The 19,954-nt window shown below is 45.7% G+C and overlaps 2 non-coding genes across 2 annotated transcripts; both read right to left on the reverse strand.

Annotated features, from left to right (window-relative positions):
- Window positions 1–4,986: 4,986 nt before the first annotated feature.
- LOC132654468 (U6 spliceosomal RNA) lies at window positions 4,987–5,093 on the reverse strand. The gene has a single exon (XR_009592109.1). It is a non-coding gene; the product is annotated as a U6 spliceosomal RNA (small nuclear RNA).
- Window positions 5,094–19,340: 14,247 nt separating this feature from the next.
- LOC132654465 (U6 spliceosomal RNA) lies at window positions 19,341–19,447 on the reverse strand. Its single transcript, XR_009592106.1, has one exon. It is a non-coding gene; the product is annotated as a U6 spliceosomal RNA (small nuclear RNA).
- Window positions 19,448–19,954: the final 507 nt, after the last annotated feature.

The following is a 19,954-nucleotide window of genomic DNA, read 5'->3' on the forward strand; positions in this document are numbered from 1 at the left end:
GAACACAGCCCTAAGACTAGTTGGGAAAACCTCCCAGGATTAAACTGGTTCAGCCGAAGGCAGAGGATGGTGGCTGTGGAGCAATAGGCTAAGACTATTGAACTCCTTTGGTTTTCCTGATGAGAGAAAATGGATCCCAAAGCCTTTGCAATGGCTTTGTAACCCTCCAGGATGCTGACCACCATGGTTGATGTTGGAGCCTTAAGGATTGCATTCTTGCTAAGAATCCTACAATGATTGTGTCCCCATTTTACAGATGGAAAACTGCGGCATTTTGATGGTCACCGTTTTTTGTTTTTTTGTTTTTCAAGACAGGCTTTCTCTGTGTAGCCCTGGCTGTTCTGTCGTTTACTCTGTATACCAGGCTGATCTCAAACTCAGACAGCCACCTTTCTCTGTCTCCCAAGTGAGAGATTAAAGACTTACAACACACACACACACACACACACACACACACACACACACATAAAAGCCAGGTGATCAAAATATAGTTCAGTTCAAAAATCGATTCAAAAATCAAAATTGAATGTAATCCTTATGGTATTAGTAGATTTCCCTGAATCTTAATATAATTGCTGGCTCTCAATATGTAGAATGAGTTGTTTGGCATATAGAAACTGCTGACTTTATTCCTGATGGTTTAGAATTAACTTTATTATTTATGCAACTGCAAAAGGCTTAACAAAAGTAGAAACCCTCCGTTATATATCATGCGGATTCGGTCTCATACAGGCTTTCCAGGTCCATTGGTACAAGCAAATGAGGAAACTGATCAATTACAAAACCTCAACATTTCATAAAAGACACGATGTTAAAAGTTAAAGTTAATTTTTTTTTTCTATAACTTGGGCAACAAGCAAAGAAATAATAAAAAATGTCCCACATGTCCTCTGTATAACCACACTCGACTGCGTGCTGGAAGTAAGCCTAGGGATACCAAAAAAATGAAATATGGCAGATGGATGTGTTTCATTCTACAGAATTTGGAAAATAAAGGTATGTACACCGTACCATAGGTGTATACCCAGGGTTTCAACGGGCAACTGCTTTAAGTGCTGAAAAGGCTTATTGTGTAATTACACAGTTATTGGAAATAATGGAAATTTTGGGGACACCTTCACAAATTAAGACTGATAATGAACCTACATATATATCTAGTAAGATGAAACAATTCTTTGCCTATTATACTATAAATCTTTATACTATAAATGATTTATAAAATCTTTATGCTATAAATGATTTAAAAACTTTATACTATAAATGATTTATAACATCTTTATACTATAGTATGAAATGATTTTTATATAACTTATACTATTATAAAGATTTATAAATCATTTATACTATAGTATAAAGATCATTTAAATGATCTCTATATAATTTATACTATAAAGATTTATAAATCATTTATACTATAGTATACTCTAAATGATAGTATAGTATAAATGATATCATATATATAGTATCATTTATACTATACTACCATTTATACTTTACTTATATTATACTTTATAGTATAAGTATAAATTATATCATTTATACTATATATAGTATCATTTATACTATACTATCATTTATACTATATAAAGTATCATTTGTACTATACTATCATTTATACTATATATAGTATCATTTATACTATACTACCATTTATACTTTACTATCCTTTATAGTATACTAAAGTATAAATGATTTATAAATCACTTATACTATACTATAATTTATACTATACTATCATTTATTGTATACTATAGTATAAATGATTTATAAATCTTTATAGTATAAATTATATAGAGATCATTTAAATGATCTTTATATTATAGTGTAAATGATTTATAAGTCTTTATAATAATATAAGTTATATAAATATCATTTTATACAATAGCATAAAGATTTTATAAATCATTTATAGTATAAAGTTTTATAAAATCATTTGTAGTAAAAAGATTTATAGTATAATAGGCAAAGAATTGCTTCATCTTACTAGATATATATGTAGGTTCATTATCAGTCTTAATTTGTGAAAGTATCCCCAAAATTTCCATTATTTCCACTAACTGTGTAATTACACAATCAGCCTTTTCAGCACTTAAAGCAGTTGCCCGTTGAAACCCTGGGTATACACCTATGGTACGGTGTACATACGTTTGTTTTCCAAATTGTGCAGAATGAAACACATCCATCTGCCATATTAAATGTCCATCCTATGGGCTTAGAGTTGCTCAAGAGTGTTTCGGTTGTGGAAGTACATTATGGGGACATGCTGTTGAAGATAGAGGCTATCTTCAAGGACCTTTGTCCTACATTCAAGTTCAGGGAAGCGCCAGGATGGATGGACCATACATGGTCAATCACACAGATATCTGTGTGTCTCACGATGTGATACTTGTTGCCACAGTCTAGGGAGAAAGAACACAAGAGATGAAGTCTTACCACTGTGATACTAGGATGGAAAGATAAGGCTTCCCAGAACTCTCCCCAAAGGCTGTGCAAGGCTGATTAACTGTGCAAGAATATGCAAAGGGCAGAGACTTGAAGAAATGGAAGCAGCCTTAAGATCTGTCCAGCTGGTACATACACGAGGTAGGGGGCTTGAGGCTGCCATGACACAGGGACACAGTAGGTTGCTCCTCCAAGAGTCTCTAGTTAGACTTGTCAGGACACCTATCACACCCTCACAGTGTGGCATGTGGTGGTGAGTGTGGGATCCAATGTGAATGGTCGCCTTGAAGGAACAAGAGTAGATATGCAAGAGGTGAGTAACTAGGGCAGAATTGGTGTCAAGAGAGGGCACAGCTACCACTGCAGTCACTCCAAGACTGAGTTTTCCAGGCTTTGTTCTGAGTTGGGTCTGAGGACTCAAGCAATGTAACCTGTGATGGGTTTGGCATGTGTGTGGGTGCGGGGCTCTAGCAAAAGGATGGCAGGAGGCTCCTTCTAAAGAATTCCCATCAGGCTGCTTGTAGGCCTCAATTCTCAACCTGGGAACCCATCTTGGGGCAGGTAGGACAGGCAGACTGGAAACTATAGCACTAGGGAGAGATTAGTTACAAAGGACAGAAGGAAAAGTGAATAAAATGCAAATAAAAAAAGTGAAATAATGCACTCATCTGGTGCTGAGGGTGGCTCCAAGGTCCCTTTTCATTGGAGTCATGTTCTTACATGAGGCGGCCTTTGTCTTAGCAGGTGGCAGGCAGCAGCAGCACAGATGTCTGAGGCCGTTCATGATTGTCATCTTCACCCGCTTCCAGCATTGACGCTGGTTGTGGGGGGAAGCTGTGCCAGTGTCCTGAGGCTGGCCAGGTGTGATGTTATCCTCGGTCCCTTGCTGAGGGAGAGCTGTGCCAGATTCCTGAGGCTGGCCAGGTGTGATGTCGTCCTCGGTCTCTTCCTGAGGGAGACCTGTGCCAGCGTCCAGAGGCTGGCCAGGTGTGATGTCATCCTTGGTCCCTTGCTGAGCGAGAGCTGTGCCAGCTTCCTGAGGCTGACCAGGTGTGATATCGTCCTCGGTCTCTTGCTGAGGGAGACCTGTGCCAACTTCCTGAGGCTGGCCTGGTGTGATGTCGTCCTCGGTCTCTTGCAGAGGGAGAGCTGTGCCAGTGTCCTGGGGCTGTCCAGGTGTGATGTCGTCCTCGATCTCTTGCTGAGGGAGAGCTGTGTCAGCGTCCAGAGGCTGGCCAGGTGTGATGTCATCCTCGGTCCCTTGCTGAGGGAGAGCTGTGCCAACTTCCTGAGGCTGGCCAGGTGTGGTGTCGTCCTCGGTCTCTTGCTGAGGGAGACCTGTGCCAACTTCCTGAGGCTGGCCTGGTGTGATGTCGTCCTTGGTCTCTTGCAGAGGGAGAGCTGTGCCAGTGTCCTGGGGCTGTCCAGGTGTGATGTCGTCCTCGATCTCTTGCTGAGGGAGAGCTGTGCGAGCGTCCAGAGGCTGGCCAGGTGTGATGTCATCCTCGGTCCCTTGCTAAGGGAGAGATGTGCCAGCTTCCTGAGGCTGGCCATGTGTCTTGTCTTCCTCGTTCTCTTCCCGATGGAGACCTGTGCCAGCGTCCGGAGGCTGGCCAGGTGTGATGTCATCCTCAGTCTCTTGCTGAGGGAGACCTGTACCAGCGTCCTGAGGCTGGCCAGGTGTGATGACGTCCTCGGGCTCTTGCTGAGGGAGAGCTCTGCCAGCGTCCTGAGGCTGGCTAGGTGTGATGTCGTCCTCGGTCTCTTGCTGAGGGAGACCTGTGCCCGCGTCCAGAGGCTGGCCAGGTGTGATGTCATCCTCGGTCCCTTGCTAAGGGAGAGATGTGCCAGCTTCCTGAGGCTGGCCATGTGTCTTGTCTTCCTCGTTCTCTTCCCGATGGAGACCTGTGCCAGCGTCCGGAGGCTGGCCAGGTGTGATGTCATCCTCAGTCTCTTGCTGAGGGAGACCTGTACCAGCGTCCTGAGGCTGGCCAGGTGTGATGTCGTCCTCGGTCTCTTGCTGAGGGAGACCTGTGCCCGCGTCCAGAGGCTGGCCAGGTGTGATGTCATCCTCGGGCTCTTGCTGTGGGAGAGCTCTGCCAGCTTCCTGAAGCTGGCCAGGTGTGGTGTTGTCCTGGGTCTCTTGCTGAGGGAGAGCTGTGCCAGCATCCTGAGGCTGGCCAGGTGTGGTGTTGTCGCCCTCGTTCTCTTCCTCCTTGGTCTCTTCAGTTATGATGGTATCCTCCTTGATCTCTTTTGTTGTGATGGTATCTCGTATGATGGTGTCTGGTATGATGGTGTTTCCCTCGTTCTCTTCCTCCTTGGTCTCTTCAGTCATGGTGTCCTCCTTGATCTCTTTTGTCGTGATGGTGTCTCATATGATGTTGTCTGGTATGATGGTGTTTGGTATGATGGTGTCTGGTATGATGGTGTCCTCCTTGGTCAATTTTAGTGTGATGGTGTGTGGTAGGATGGTTTATTGGGGCAGGTGGGACAGGGAGATTGGAAACTATATCACTATGGGGAGAAGTTTTTTTTTTTTTTTTAAATATGGAACACTTCACGAATTTGCATGTCATCCTTGCGCAGGGGCCATGCTAATCTTCTCTGTATCGTTCCAATTTTAGTATATGTGCTGCCGAAGCAAGCACGAGAAGTTTTACTTTGTGGAAAAGATCATATTTCCTGCCAAGAAACGGGGAGTAAAGGACAATCACTACCCAGAGGGCAGTCTGTGATGTTTATGCAGGCTGGGGGAGAGAGCAAGGGATCAGTGTGCCATATAAAGCTTTAGGGCACCTCTGCACCTCAGCCCTTCCCCTCTGAGGAAGACCCAGTGGAAAGCCAGCCCCTCCTGCCTGGGATTTTACCTGGACAGATCTGCACTGGGATAGGTCCTGTGCAGAATGCTCCTGTGACCACACTGGCTTCTGGACATCTGGCCTGGCTTCCCCGAGAGGCTTTTCACATCTCATCCAGGCTGATCCCCAACCCATGGCCCACAAGCCATGGAGATGGGGCCTGTCTTCTTTAGGACTTCAAAGCAAAAAGACACAGGTAAGTGACTCTTACTGACTTTGAAGCACACAGAACTTTCTGTGCTTGCCCTGCAGCACCAAAGTGCCCTGCTGGTCTCTCAGCAATCTCTGTTGACTTTGCCATGCCCCACCTGTTCCTCTTCCTGCTTTATCAGCATATGTATACAATCTACTTCTTGCTTAACAAGCCTGAGGTCACATTACTGGGATTTCTATGGTATTGGTCTTTCTGAAGTGACAGAGGTTGTTAAGATCACAGGTGTGCCACAGTGGGCAAATTATCATTAGTTACAAAGGACAGAAGGAAAAGTGAATAAAATGAAGTGAAGTAATGCACTCACCTGGTGCTGAGGGTGGCTCCAAGGTCCCTTTTCATTGGAGTCATGTTCTTACATGAGGCGGTCTTTGTCTTAGCAGGTGGCAGGCAGCAGCAGCACAGATGTCTGAGGCCGTTCATGATTGTCTTCTTCACCCGCTTCCAGCGTTGACGCCGGTTGTGGGGGGAAGCTGTGCCAGTGTCCTGAGGCTGGCCAGGTGTGATGTCGTCCTCAGTCTCATGCTGAGGTAGACCTGTGCCAGCATCCTGAGGTTGGCCAGGTGTGATGTTGTCCTTGGTCTCTTGCTGAGGGAGAGCTGTGCCAGCATCCTGAGGCTGGCCAGGTATGGTATTGTCCTCGGTCTCTTGCTGAGGGAGAGATGTGCCAGCGTCCTGAGGCTGGCCAGGTGTGATGTTGTCCTCGGTCTCTTGCTGAGAGAGAGCTGTGCCAGCTTCCTGAGGCTGGCCAGGTGTGATGTTGTCCTCGGTCTCTTGCTGAGAGAGAGCTGTGCCAGCTTCCTGAGGCTGGCCAGGTATAGTATTGTCCTCGGTCCCTTGTTGAGGGAGAGCTGTGCCAGCATCCTGAGGCTGGCCAGGTGTGATGTTGTCGTCCTTGGTCTCTTCCTGTGGGGAAGCTATGCCAGCGTCCTGAGGCTGGCCAGCTGTGATGTTGTTCTCCTGGGTCTCTCCCTCCTCGGTCTCTTCCTCCTCCCTCACTTCAGGCATGGTGTCCTCCTTGATGATGTTCACTCTCAGGGAAATGATTGCTTCCTGAGCATCGATGTCTTCCTGTGTTAGAGTCTTTTCCTCTGCGACTATAGTAGACTCTATCTCTATGACTGTTGTCATCTCCGATAAATCCTCAGAGGAGGAGCTTGAGCTGTCCTCTTCCTCCAGGAAACTCCAGGATTCAGATTGGTGACTGTAGGACATGTGGCTCTCTAAGTCACTTGTACCCTCATTCTGGGATGTTCTAGAAGAGTTGGTGTATAGACCCAGAGATATATGGTCACTATCAGTGTGGCTGTCACGTGATCCAACCTGTGAAAAATAAATATTCATTTCCAGGATGCTGCCGTTGATGGACTTAGCAATAGGACAGCCCAGGTGGAGAGGGTGTGTGTCTGGATGGCAGCATAGGGTGGCAGGCATGCTATGGCATCTGGCAAGTTTCCTGGAATAATGCTCCTCCTCTTTTTCCTGGCCCTTAGATGGCAAGGTAAAGGTATAGGGAACAAGTTCAGCTCTCCTTAGGGATCCAGGATAAGTGTAAAGCTCTGTCAGGCGGAGGACAGTGCCTGGCTGCCTGGTTTTCACAGGATTCACCTGGTTGTGGCCATAGTCTCCCGCAGGTGACTGGTGTTGCAATATAAGATAAGTTGCCATCACCTCGTCATATTTTTGGTCTCTCAGGGATTCAATGATTACTTCAGGCTTATAGCCCATGACTCTCATGGTCCCAACAATGCTAGGGCTCGGGGTGCCTGGGAGGCTAGGGGTGGAAGTAGGTGGTGAACGTGCCTCACTGGCCCTGATCATGGGGCGCCTCAAGATGTCCTTGATGGTGGGCCTTCTTCCGGGATTGATTATCAGTAATTCCAAGATGACATTGAAAATGTCGATAGAAACATGCTTAGGAATGGTGAAGTTGCCTGAGGTGACCTCGTTCCTCATGCCTGCCACAGATTTGGCTTGGAAAGGGAAGTGCCCAGCCACCATGAGAAAGAGGAGAATCCCTAAACACCACATGTCGATGGGGTAAGCATCGTATTCCCCGGGCGCAAAGAGTTCTGGGGCACAATAGGGCAGAGTGCCACAGAAACCCCGCAGCTTCTGCCCAGGAGTTACTTTCACAGCGAGGCTAAAATCAATCAGCTTGGCATTCCCCCTGCAGTCCATAAGGATGTTGGTGGCTTTTATATCTCTATGGACAACTTGATTGTTATGACAGTAATTCACTGCATGCACCACCTGAGTAAATATCCTTTCAGCCTCGCACTCCGGTAGAGACCCCCGTTCCAGGATCCTCCGCAGCAGCTCTCCCTCTGAGGCATGCTCCATCACCAGGTAGGTGATCTCTTCCGTCTCGATCACGTGAAAAAGTTTGATAATATTGGGGTGGTTCATGGATTTCATAACGCTTATTTCACTGTTAAAAATCGAGTTGTACTTCTTCTTATTTCTAAGGAGTTTTACAGCCACACAGGTCACAGTGGGAACATGGAAGGCGAGTTGCACTTCAGAAAAATGTCCGTGTCCCAGAGTCCTCATCATTCTATAGTCGGTGTTGAAGGGGTCCTCCACAGAGGAGCAGGCCTCCATGTCCTGCTTCAGAGTCAGGCCCTCCTCCTTCACATGGCTAGAGCCAAAAAGTTGAATGAGAAAGTTGACAGACTTAAAATCAGGCCTAGGAGAGTATTTAGAGCTATGAATTCCTACATCCAAAAGACTAGGAAAGGAAGGAAGGAAGAGGTCAGACACATTTCAGACCACCTAACTGGGTACTTAAATGCTTAGATAGACAAGAATGAAGTATGTTCCAAAGCAGTGTAGAGCAAAATATGACAGATTGGTTCGACAGGAATCAACTGCAAACTGGCAGAACCAACCAAAGGATTCTAGAAACTAAGAGCCACTGATAAGAAAGGACGGTCATCCCCTGACCCTGAGCTCACCTGTACTGGAAGAGAGCAGGCATGAATAAAATTAGATGCGAGAGAAGTATATAGAACAACAGACACCTCCCAAGCCCAGTGGTGTCCGTGCGGGGCAGCCAGCCCCTGAGTCCAGGTACAACTAGCTCTGCAAAGGACCTACCGAAATTTGGTTCTTAGGATCCAGGTCAGGTGGCTCACAATTACTCCGAACCCAGCTCTAGGAGATCCTACACCACGGGCCTCTGAGGGCATCCATACACATGTTCACATGCCCACACGCAAGTGCACTCTCTGCTACTACACATCAATTACATGGTGATAATGTCTATCTAGATATTGCTACAGGCAGTTATGATCTCCCACAGAAGAGCTGCACATCAAACCTAGTTCCAAGAGTACATGCTCTTGAAATGGTGGGCCAGCTCTCCAGATTACCCCATTCGCAAAAATCTTTACTTTAAAACAAAGAGGGTCCCTTACATGAATTGGAGGAGACTTTCTGTGTATAAAATAAACATAATAAAATGTTCTCAGATAGAAAACAGAATGAACTTACTATGATCGTTCAAAATCTTCAAAAATCCAGGAATGTCTTGTCACGGTGCAGAAAACCAGTTACTCTCTATTTTGCTCTGTAAGACAAGAGGAGTGGAGAATGGTGTGAGTGTGTGAGGGAGGGAATAGAAAGAGAGTTTATGTTTATTAAACAAACATAATAAAATATTGTAGGTTAGAGAACAGAAGGCACTTACTATATGGTGGTCAAAACAGCTTCTAAAATGCGAGTATAGTCTGTCACGGGCACAGAAGTCCAGTTGCTCTCCAACCAAGAGCTTCTGCTCTGTAAGACAAGAAGCAGGCTCAGCCAGAGCCTTAAGTGGATAGGTGTCACAATGGCTCCTTGTGGTGTCAGAGCAAGGAATGGACAAGTGGTCACTAGGCACATCCCCATGATTCCCTCACATTCTGTCCTCAGGGACGGGAAAGCTGGTCTAGGGCAGTGGGGCAGTAGGAGCCTGAGGAAGCTTGTTACACTCCAGTGTCTGTCCACAGTGATGCCCAGAGGCCCACCTCTTCCTTCTAGGCCCACTGTCCAAGGTCCACAGTTTGCCCCACGTGGTGCCACCTGCTTGGAACAATGTTCAAACACTTGATTCTTTGTGGGACTTTTGGCACCCAAACCTTAAGGAGGACACACACACACACACACACACACTCTACATCTAGACATGACACAACTAGCTGTGCCCTGACTGAGAGTCCTTCAAGGGTCAGCTGATGGACCTTAGACAAGAGGTTGGGGTGAAAGTCAGGAAAGTCTCATAAAGGATAAACACTTGGCAGTTGGAAAAGCTAGAAAAGTGGAGGCAGGAGGATCAGTTCAAGTCCTCTTTGGCCACACAGGGATGCTGAGGCCAGCCTGTGCTACAGGAGACCCTGCCTCACCAAATACAAAAGCAATAGCAAAGAGAAGATGAGGAAGGACTGCTTTTGTTTTCTGCATGACCTAGGTTCCCAACTGCTTCAAAAGTTCAAGGTTGCTGTTACACGCGGGGCCTAGCCACAAGTGCTTGTGACAACAATGCTTGAGGGTGGAGGGCTGATCAGCCATTTCCATGCTCCTGAAGCTAGGCTGCTGTCACCTCCCACCAAAAGTCATCAGTTTTTCACATTAAGTGGACCTCACAGCACCCACCCAAGCTGCGGCACATACGCCAGAGAAACTGGGTGGAAGTTTACAGGAGGTCAACAAGGATGTTCACTCTTCAGAGAATGTGCATCACTCACTTGAGCACTGGATAGCAAGTCTAGTCAACTAAACCATCACACAATGAAAGGGAGACACAGGTACCGTTCAGCAAAGGGCACCAAAGCACAACTTGCCAGTTCTGTAATCAGATATCAGATTTTTGGAAGTCACAGACCATAGACCCTCCTCTCATCACCAATACCTTGGCAAAACAGAAAGGAACCTGAAGGGCTTTGTTGCTGGACCATGAAGGTTCTGTTACCCACTGCCTTTCCCCAAACATGAACAGATTAAGGTTGGAGGAAGGAGTTTTATCCAAGCCTAGACTTGGAAATTTGGGTAGATTGCCCTTGACAATAAAAAGTCCCCTGCTTCTCCAAAAAGACAGGTGCTTATTTTGGGGCTTGGGGTCTGTGCAGTGCTGGGCAGATAATTCCAGCACTAGGCGGTTTTTGTTCCTGAATATGTTCTTTGACCTGTAGGACCAGCAGAACTCAAGAGCACAGGCTCAACCCTTTGCTTCAAAATCATTATTGCCCTCCCCTCCGGTACCTGATAACACCTTAGCTCGGTGCCATAATCGCCCTCCTTAAGACAAAAGATAACCCATGAACATACAGCTGCAGGCAGAGAGAAGGACAGAAGTAGGCTGGAGGGATAGGGCATGGCAAGTCTCACCAAGGAAAGTCCCATCCTTCCTCAAAGAACAAGCTCCTTTTAGACTTACACTTATTCTATCCATGAATTCCTTTTCAGCTGCCCCGTTCCACAATCACCATCACAAGATCTGAGCTGACGCTTGTCTCTAGCTCCTTTGTTGGACTCATGCCTCTTGACCTGCCAGGAAGATCCTGAGATAATCAGCTAGGAGGAGACTTTGTGCTAGAGCCCAGAGACACATTGGTGTCCTTCCTTAAGAGACCATCCCGTGTGTCCATCAGTCCTCTGGACAGGAGTCCACGGCACTTGGCCCGTACTTGTACTTGGGAAGCAAGGTGCTGAACAGCAAAGGGAAAGAGTGAGGGGCTTGGAAGGGGTGGGCAGTAGGCAGTGTCATCAGGGGAATGTATTCAAAGTTCTCCATGTACATGTATGGAAGTGTCACTGGGTGATTGATCACTCGTGTTGTGTAGTTGATATAAATACTGTGATAGCGAGACACAATCAAAGTGAACATGAGATAGATGAAGAATATAACGGTAAGCATAATCATGCCTGAAACCAATGAATGAATAAATAGAGGCGATTGCCACAAAACTGACAGTGTTAGAGGGAAACTCAATCTGCTGAGGGTCAACAGGTCAGGTTGTCCTAGGGGAGCTGGCCAATGCTGTGATTCACCAACTCTCAAACCATTCAATCTAGCAACCAATGGCTGCCACACTTGATGGGACCAAACCCAGTCCCAGTGAGTTCTCTATGTGGCCAGGTTCTACCATTCCTCACAAGGACTCTTTGTGATGTCAGAGCAAGGAACGACCTAGCCATGCCTGGGCACCAACCACACCGATTCCCCAGTTTCTGCCTGCAAGGACAGGGAAGGCATGGTAGTAGGAAAGGCAGGTAGCTGAAGGAGTAGGGACCTGAGCCAGCCAGCCAGTTCTGTCCAGTTTTCCCTTGGTGCCAGTGACCCTCTTCCTCCTGTAAGACCCCACTTCCCCACACAGTGCCACATGCCGGGTCCCAGTGTTCAAACACGTGAGTCTTTGTGGTACATTTGCCGTCTAAAGCAGCAGGCTCCAGAGGGTTGTCCTCAGGTGCGCTGTGGACACTGATGCCCATCCTTTAGGGCACAGGTAGCATGCTTCCCTTTTCCCCTGCTCCCTGGCACTCTAGCGGCTCTCTGCATACAAAGCTCAGCACATACACACTCATCAAGGACATCAGTTCCTTTCTCATTCGACTCAGGTGAACGAAAAATGGAGAGTGGCCTCGGGCTGAGGTTAGGATGCTGTGGTGGCTAATCACTGTTGTCAAAATGAGTACACCAAGAATTAACTGAGAGGGTGGCTCTCAGGAGTCTATGGGGTGACCCTACCTGAGACTCCTATCAGCAGGGGATATGGAGCCTGATGTGGCCCCCTCCTGCAGCCATGCAGGACTTCCAGTCAAGGGGGCCAGTGGAGGGAACTCACCCACCCACAAAGCCTTCCACCCAAAGTGTGCCCCGCCTACAGGAAGTGCAGGATTAAACAGGGAGCCGAGATGGAGGGAACTGGCAACCAATGACTGACCCCACTTGAGACCGACCCTAGGGGAGAGAGAGGCAACCGTTGACTCTACTAATAATACTGTGCTCTGCTTGCAGATGGGAGCCTAGCATAACTGTCTTCTGAGAGGCTTCATCCAGCAGTGAATGGAAACAAATGCATAGACCCACAGCTAAACACTAGATGGAGTTTGGAGAATCTTGTGGAAGAGTGGGAGGAAGGAGTGAGGGAGCTGGAGGGGTCAAGGATACCACGAAAAGACCCACAGAGTCAACTAAACCAGGTACATGGGGGCTCACAGAGACTGAATCACCAACCAAAGGGGGATGTCTGGGCTGGACCTTGGCCCCCTACACATATGTAGCAGAGGTGCAGATTCTCCTTCATGTTGGTGCCCTAACAACGGGTGCCCTAACAAGGGCTGTCTCTTCCTCTGTTGCCTGCCTTTGGATCCCTTTGCCCTAGCTGCTCTGCCTTGTCTGGTGTCAGTGGGAGAGGATGCATGCAGTCCTTTGGGCAACTTGATGTGCCAGGGTGAGCTGGTGCCCATGGGGGACCTCCCTTTCTCTGAGGAGAATGGGAGTGGGGAATGGTGTGAGGGCATGTGAGGGAGGGAATAGGAGGACAGTTTATGTTTATGAAACTTACTTTATGGTAGTCTGAAATCTTCAAAAATCCAGGAATGTCTTGTCACGGGTGCAGAAGTCCAGTTACTCTCTAACAAGAACTTCTGTTCTGTAAGACAAGAGGAGTGGAGATTGGTGTGAGTGTGTGAGGGAGGGAATAGAAGGAGAGTTTATGTTTATTAAACAAACATAATAAAATATTGTAGGTTAGAGAACAGAAGGCACTTACTATATGGTGGTCAAAACAGCTTCTAAAATGCGAGTATAGTCTGTCACGGGCACAGAAGTCCAGTTGCTCTCCAACCAAGAGCTTCTGTTCTGTAAGACAAGAAGCAGGCTCAGCCAGAGCCTTAAGTGGATAGGTGTCACAATGGCTCCTTGTGATGTCAGAGCAAGGAATGGACCAGTTCCCCCACATTCTGTCCTCAGGGACGGGAAAGCTGGTCTAGGGCAGTGGGGCAGTAGGGGCCTGAGAAAGCTGGTTACACTCCAGTGTCTGTCCACAGTGATGCCCAGAGGCCCACCTCTTCCTGCTAGGCCCACTGCCCAAGGTCCACAGTTTGCCCCACGTGGTGCCACCTGCTTGGAACAATGTTCAAACACTTGATTCTTTGTGGGACTTTTGACACCCAAACCTTAAGGAGGACACACACACACACACACACAAACACACTCTACATCTAGACATGACACAACTAGCTGTGCCCTGACTGAGAGTCCTTCAAGGGTCAGCTGATGGACCTTAGACAAGAGGTTGGGGTGAAAGTCAGGAAAGTCTCATAAAGGATAAACACTTGGCAGTTGGAAAAGCTAGAAAAGTGGAGGCAGGAGGATCAGTTCAAGTCCTCTTTGGCCACACAGGGATGCTGAGGCCAGCCTGTGCTACAGGAGACCCTGCCTCACCAAATACAAAAGCAATAGCAAAGAGAAGATGAGGAAGGACTGCTTTTGTTTTCTGCATGACCTAGGTTCCCAACTGCTTCAAAAGTTCAAGGTTGCTGTTACACGCGGGGCCTAGCCACAAGTGCTTGTGACAACAATGCTTGAGGGTGGAGGGCTGATCAGCCATTTCCATGCTCCTGAAGCTAGGCTGCTGTCACCTCCCACCAAAAGTCATCAGTTTTTCACATTAAGTGGACCTCACAGCACCCACCCAAGCTGCGGCACATACGCCAGAGAAACTGGGTGGAAGTTTACAGGAGGTCAACAAGGATGTTCACTCTTCAGAGAATGTGCATCACTCACTTGAGCACTGGATAGCAAGTCTAGTCAACTAAACCATCACACAATGAAAGGGAGACACAGGTACCGTTCAGCAAAGGGCACCAAAGCACAACTTGCCAGTTCTGTAATCAGATATCAGATTTTTGGAAGTCACAGACCATAGACCCTCCTCTCATCACCAATACCTTGGCAAAACAGAAAGGAACCTGAAGGGCTTTGTTGCTGGACCATGAAGGTTCTGTTACCCACTGCCTTTCCCCAAACATGAACAGATTAAGGTTGGAGGAAGGAGTTTTATCCAAGCCTAGACTTGGAAATTTGGGTAGATTGCCCTTGACAATAAAAAGTCCCCTGCTTCTCCAAAAAGACAGGTGCTTATTTTGGGGCTTGGGGTCTGTGCAGTGCTGGGCAGATAATTCCAGCACTAGGCGGTTTTTGTTCCTGAATATGTTCTTTGACCTGTAGGACCAGCAGAACTCTAGAGCACAGGCTCAACTCTTTGCTTCAAAATCATTATTGCCCTCCCCTCTGGTGCCTGATAACACCCTAGCTTCGTGCCATAATCGCCCTCCTTAAAACAGAAGATAACCCATGAATGTACAGCTGCAGGCAGAGAGAAGGACAGAAGTAGGCTGGAGGGACAGGGCATGGCAAGTCTCACCAAGGAAAGTCCCATCCTTCCTCAAAGAACAAGCTCCTTTTAGACTTACACTTATTCTATCCATGAATTCCTTTTCATCTGCCCTGTTCCACCATCACCATCACAAGATCAGAGCTGACGCTTGTCTCTAGCCCCTTTGTTGGACTCATGCCTCTTGACCTGCCAGGAAGATCCTGAGATAACCAGCTAGGAGGAGACTTTGTGCTAGAGCCCAGAGACACATTGGTGTCCTTCCTTAAGAGACCATCCCGTGTGTCCATCAGTCCTCTGGACAGGAGTCCACGGCACTTGGCCCGTACTTGTACTTGGGAAGCAAGGTGCTGAACAGCAAAGCGAAAGAGTGAGGGGCTTGGAAGGGGTGGGCAGTAGGCAGTGTCATCAGGGGAATGTATTCAAAGTTCTCCATGTACATGTACGGAAGTGTCACTGGGCGATCGATCACTCGTGTTGTGTAGTTGATATAAATACTGTGATAGCGAGATACAATCAAAGTGAGCATGAGATAGATGAAGAATACAACGGTAAGCATAATCATGCCTGAAACCAATGAATGAATAAATAGAGGCGATTGCCACAAAACTGACAGTGTTAGAGGGAAACTCAATCTGCTGAGGGTCAACAGGTCAGGTTGTCCTAGGGGAGCTGGCCAATGCTGTGATTCACCAACTCTCAAACCATTCAGTCTAGCAACCAATGGCTGCCACACTTGATGGGACCAAACCCAATCCCAGTGAGTTCTCTATGTGGCCAGGTTCCACCATTCCTCACAAGGACTCTTTATGATGTCAGAGCAAGGAATGACCTAGCCATGCTTGGGCACCAACCACACTGATTCCCCCAGTTTCTGCCCATAAGGACAGGGAAGGCATGGTAGCAGGAAAGGCAGGTAGCTAAAGGAGTAGGGACCTGAGCCAGCCAGTCAGTTCTGTCCAGTTTTCCCTTGGTGCCAGTGACCCTCTTCCTCCTGTAAGAGGCCAGTTTATGTGCAAATATGCGAAGCTCAGTGAGTGGGTAATTCCTTTCCATATTTGATGCAATAATGGAAAATTAACTTGTTCTTTAAAATAAGCAGTGAAATCCTAATAACACAGTCTCAGTGGAATCAGGGAGGAAAACGCATGCTCAGCTACTGCCAGTGTCATTTTGCTCTGGGGTTTGTGGGGTTCAGGGTAGGGGCAGAAAAACCCGGGTGCTCTGCTAAGTCCAACTGAACACTATTGGGTGTGGGATTTGTGAACACAGCCCTAAGACTAGTTGGGAAAACCTCCCAGGATTAAACTGGTTCACCCGAAGTCAGAGGGTGGTGGCTGTGAAGCAATAGGCTAAGACTATTGAACTCCTTTGGTTTTCCTGATGAGAGAAAATGGATCCCAAAGCCTTTGCAATGGCTTTGCAACCCTCCAGGGTGCTGACCACCATGGTTGATATTGGAGCCTTAAGGATTGCATTCTTGCTAAGAATCCTACAATGACTGTGTCTCCATTTTACAGATGGAAAACTGCGGCTTTTTGATGGTCACCGTTTTTTGTTTTTTTGTTTTTCAAGACAGGCTTTCTCTGTGTAGCCCCTGGCTGTCCTGTCGTTTACTCTGTATACCAGGCTGATCTCAAACTCAGACAGCCACCTTTCTCTGTCTCCCAAGTGAGAGATTAAAGATTTACAACACAGACACAGACACACACACCCACACACACACACACACACACACATAAAAGACAGGTGATCAAAAGACCATATATTTCAGTTCAAAAATCGATTCAAAAATCAAAATTGTATGTAATCCTTATGGTATTAGTAGATTTCCCTGAATCTTAATATAATTGCTGGCTCTCAATATGTAGAATGAGTTGTTTGGCATATAGAAACTGCTGACTTTATTCCTGATGGTTTAGAATTAACTTTATTATTCATGCAACTGCAAAAGGCTTAACAAAAGTAGAAACCCTCCGTTATATATCACGCAGATTCGGTCTCATACAGGCTTTCCAGGTCCATTGGTACAAGCAAATGAGGAAACTGATCAATTACAACACCTCAACATTTCATGAAAGACACGATGTTAAAAGTAAAAGATAATTTTTTTTTCTATAACTTGGGCAACAAGCAAAGAAATAATAAAAAATGTCCCACATGTCCTCTGTATAACCACACTCGACTGCATGCTGGAAGTAAGCCTAGGGATACGAAAAAAGTGAAATATGGCAGATGGATGTGTTTCATTCTGCAGAATTTGGAAAACAAAGGTATGTACACCGTACCATAGGTGTATACCCAGGGTTTCAAAGGGCAACTGCTTTAAGTGCTGAAAAGGCTTATTGTGTAATTACACAGTTATTGGAAATAATGGAAATTTTGGGGATACCTTCACAAATTAAGACTGATAATGAACCTACATATATATCTAGTAAGATGAAGCAATTCGTTGCCTATTATACTATAAATCTTTATACTATAAATGATTTATAAAACTTTATACTATAAATGTTTTATAAAATCTTTATACCATAGTATAAAATGATCTTTATATAACTTATACTATTATAAAGATTTATAAATCATTTATACTATAGTATACTCTAAATGATAGTATAGTATAAATGATATCATTTATACTATATATAGTATCATTTATACTATACTCCCATTTATACTTTACTTATATTACAATTTATAGTATAAGTATAAATTATATCATTTATACTATATATAGTATCATTTATACTATACTATCATTTATACTATATATAGTATCATTTGTACTCTACTATCATTTAAATGATCGTATAATATAAAGGATAGTATAGTATAAATTATACCATGTATACTATGTATAGTATCATTTATACTATACTATCATTTATAGTATATATAGTATCATTTATACTATACTATCATTTATACTATATATAGCATCATTTATACTATACTACCATTTATACTTTACTATCCTTTATAGTATACTAAAGTATAAATGATTTATAAATCACTTATACTATACTATAATTTATCCTATACTATCATTTATTGTATACTATAGTATAAATGATTTATAAATCTTTATATTATAAATTATATAGAGGTCATTTAAATAATCTTTTTACTATAGTGTAAATGATTTATAAATCTTTATAATAATATAAGTTATATAAAGATCATTTTATACTATAGTATAAAGATTTTGTAAATCATTTATGCTATACAGTCTAGGGAGAAAGAACACAAGAGATGAAGTCTTACCACTGTGATACTAGGATGGAAAGATAAGGCTTCCCAGAACTCTCCCCAAAGGCTGTGCAATGCTGATTAACTGTGCAAGAATATGCAAAGGGCAGAGACTTGAAGAAATGGAAGCAGCCTTAAGATCTGTCCAGCTGGTACATACACGAGGGAGGGGCTTGAGGCTGCCATGACACAGGGACACAGTGGGTTGCTCCTCCAAGAGTCTCTAGTTAGACTTGTCAGGACACCTATCACACCCTCACAGTGTGTCATGTGGTGGTGAGTGTGGGATCCAATGTGAATGGTCGCCTTGAAGGAACAAGAATAGATATGCAAGAGGTGAGTAACTAGGGCAGAATTGGTGTCAAGAGAGGGCACAGCTACCACTGCAGTCACTCCAAGACTGAGTTTTCCAGGCTTTGTTCTGAGTTGGGTCTGAGGACTCAAGCAATGTAACCTGTGATGGATTTGGCATGTGTGTGGGTGCGGGGTTCTTGCAAAAGGATGGCAGGAGGCTCTTTCTAAAGAATTCCCATCAGGCTGCTTGTAGGCCTCAGTTCTCAAAATGGGAACCCATCTTGGGGCAGGTAGAACAGGCAGACTGGAAACTATAGCACTAGGGAGAGATTAGTTACAAAGGACAGAAGGAAAAGTGAATAAAATGAAGTGAAGTAATGCACTCACCTGGTGCTGAGGGTGGCTCCAAGGTCCCTTTTCATTGGAGTCATGTTCTTACATGAGGCGGCCTTTGTCTTAGCAGGTGGCAGGCAGCAGCAGCACAGATGTCTGAGGCCGTTCATGATTGTTATCTTCACCCGCTTCCAGCGTTGACGCTGGTTGTGGGCGGAAGCTGTGCCAGTGTCCTGAGGCTGGCCAAGTGTGATGTTGTCCTCGGTCTCTTTTTGAGGGAGAGCTGTGCCAGCGTCCTGAGGCTGGCCAGGCCTGATGTTGTCACCCTCGTTCTCTTCCTCCTTGGTCTCTTCAGTTATGATGGTATCCTCCTTGATCTCCTTTGTCGTGATGGTGTCTCATATGATGGTCTCTGGTATGATGGTGTTTGGCACGATGGTGTCTGGTATGATGGTGTCCTCCTTGGTCAATTTTAGTGTGATGGTGTGTGGTAGGATGGTGTATTGGGGCAGGTGGGACAGGGAGATTGGAAACTATATCACCATGGGGAGAAGTTTTTTTTTTTTTTTAAATATGGAACACTTCACGAATTTGCATGTCATCCTTGCGCAGGGGCCATGCTAATCTTCTCTGTATCGTTCCAATTTTAGTATATGTGCTGCCGAAACAAGCACGAGAAGTTTTACTTTGTGGAAAAGATCATATTTCCTGCCAAGAAACGGGGAGTAAAGGACAATCACTCCCCAGAGGGCAGTCTGTGATGTTTATTCAGGCTGGGTGAGAGAGCAAGGGATCAGTGTGCCACATGAAGCTTTAGGGCACCTCTGCACCTCAGCCCTTCCCCTCCCCTCAGTGCTGGAGGCTACAAGAACTCACACCCTGCATGGCTTTTACATAGGTATTGAAGATTCAAATTCAGTCTTTATGCTTGTGCAGAAAGCACTGTTACCTCACCTCTACCCAGCCCAGACCCCTCCACCCCTCCAGCTTTTCATTTGTTTTCAGAAGATTACTGTGTTTTCTTCTTGTTCTGAATGGTCATTCTACACCAATTAAGAATTCTCCACTGTGCCATTCCTCAACCCCTGGCAAACACCATTGCATTTTCCTTTCTTGAAAAATTACAGTACAGTACTCTCAGTTCCACCCCTAGATGTACAGAAGCTTGTCATTCTGTGACT

The sequence above is a fragment of the Meriones unguiculatus genome, chromosome 5 (assembly GCF_030254825.1).
Source record: "Meriones unguiculatus strain TT.TT164.6M chromosome 5, Bangor_MerUng_6.1, whole genome shotgun sequence".
Lineage (NCBI taxonomy): Eukaryota > Metazoa > Chordata > Mammalia > Rodentia > Muridae > Meriones > Meriones unguiculatus.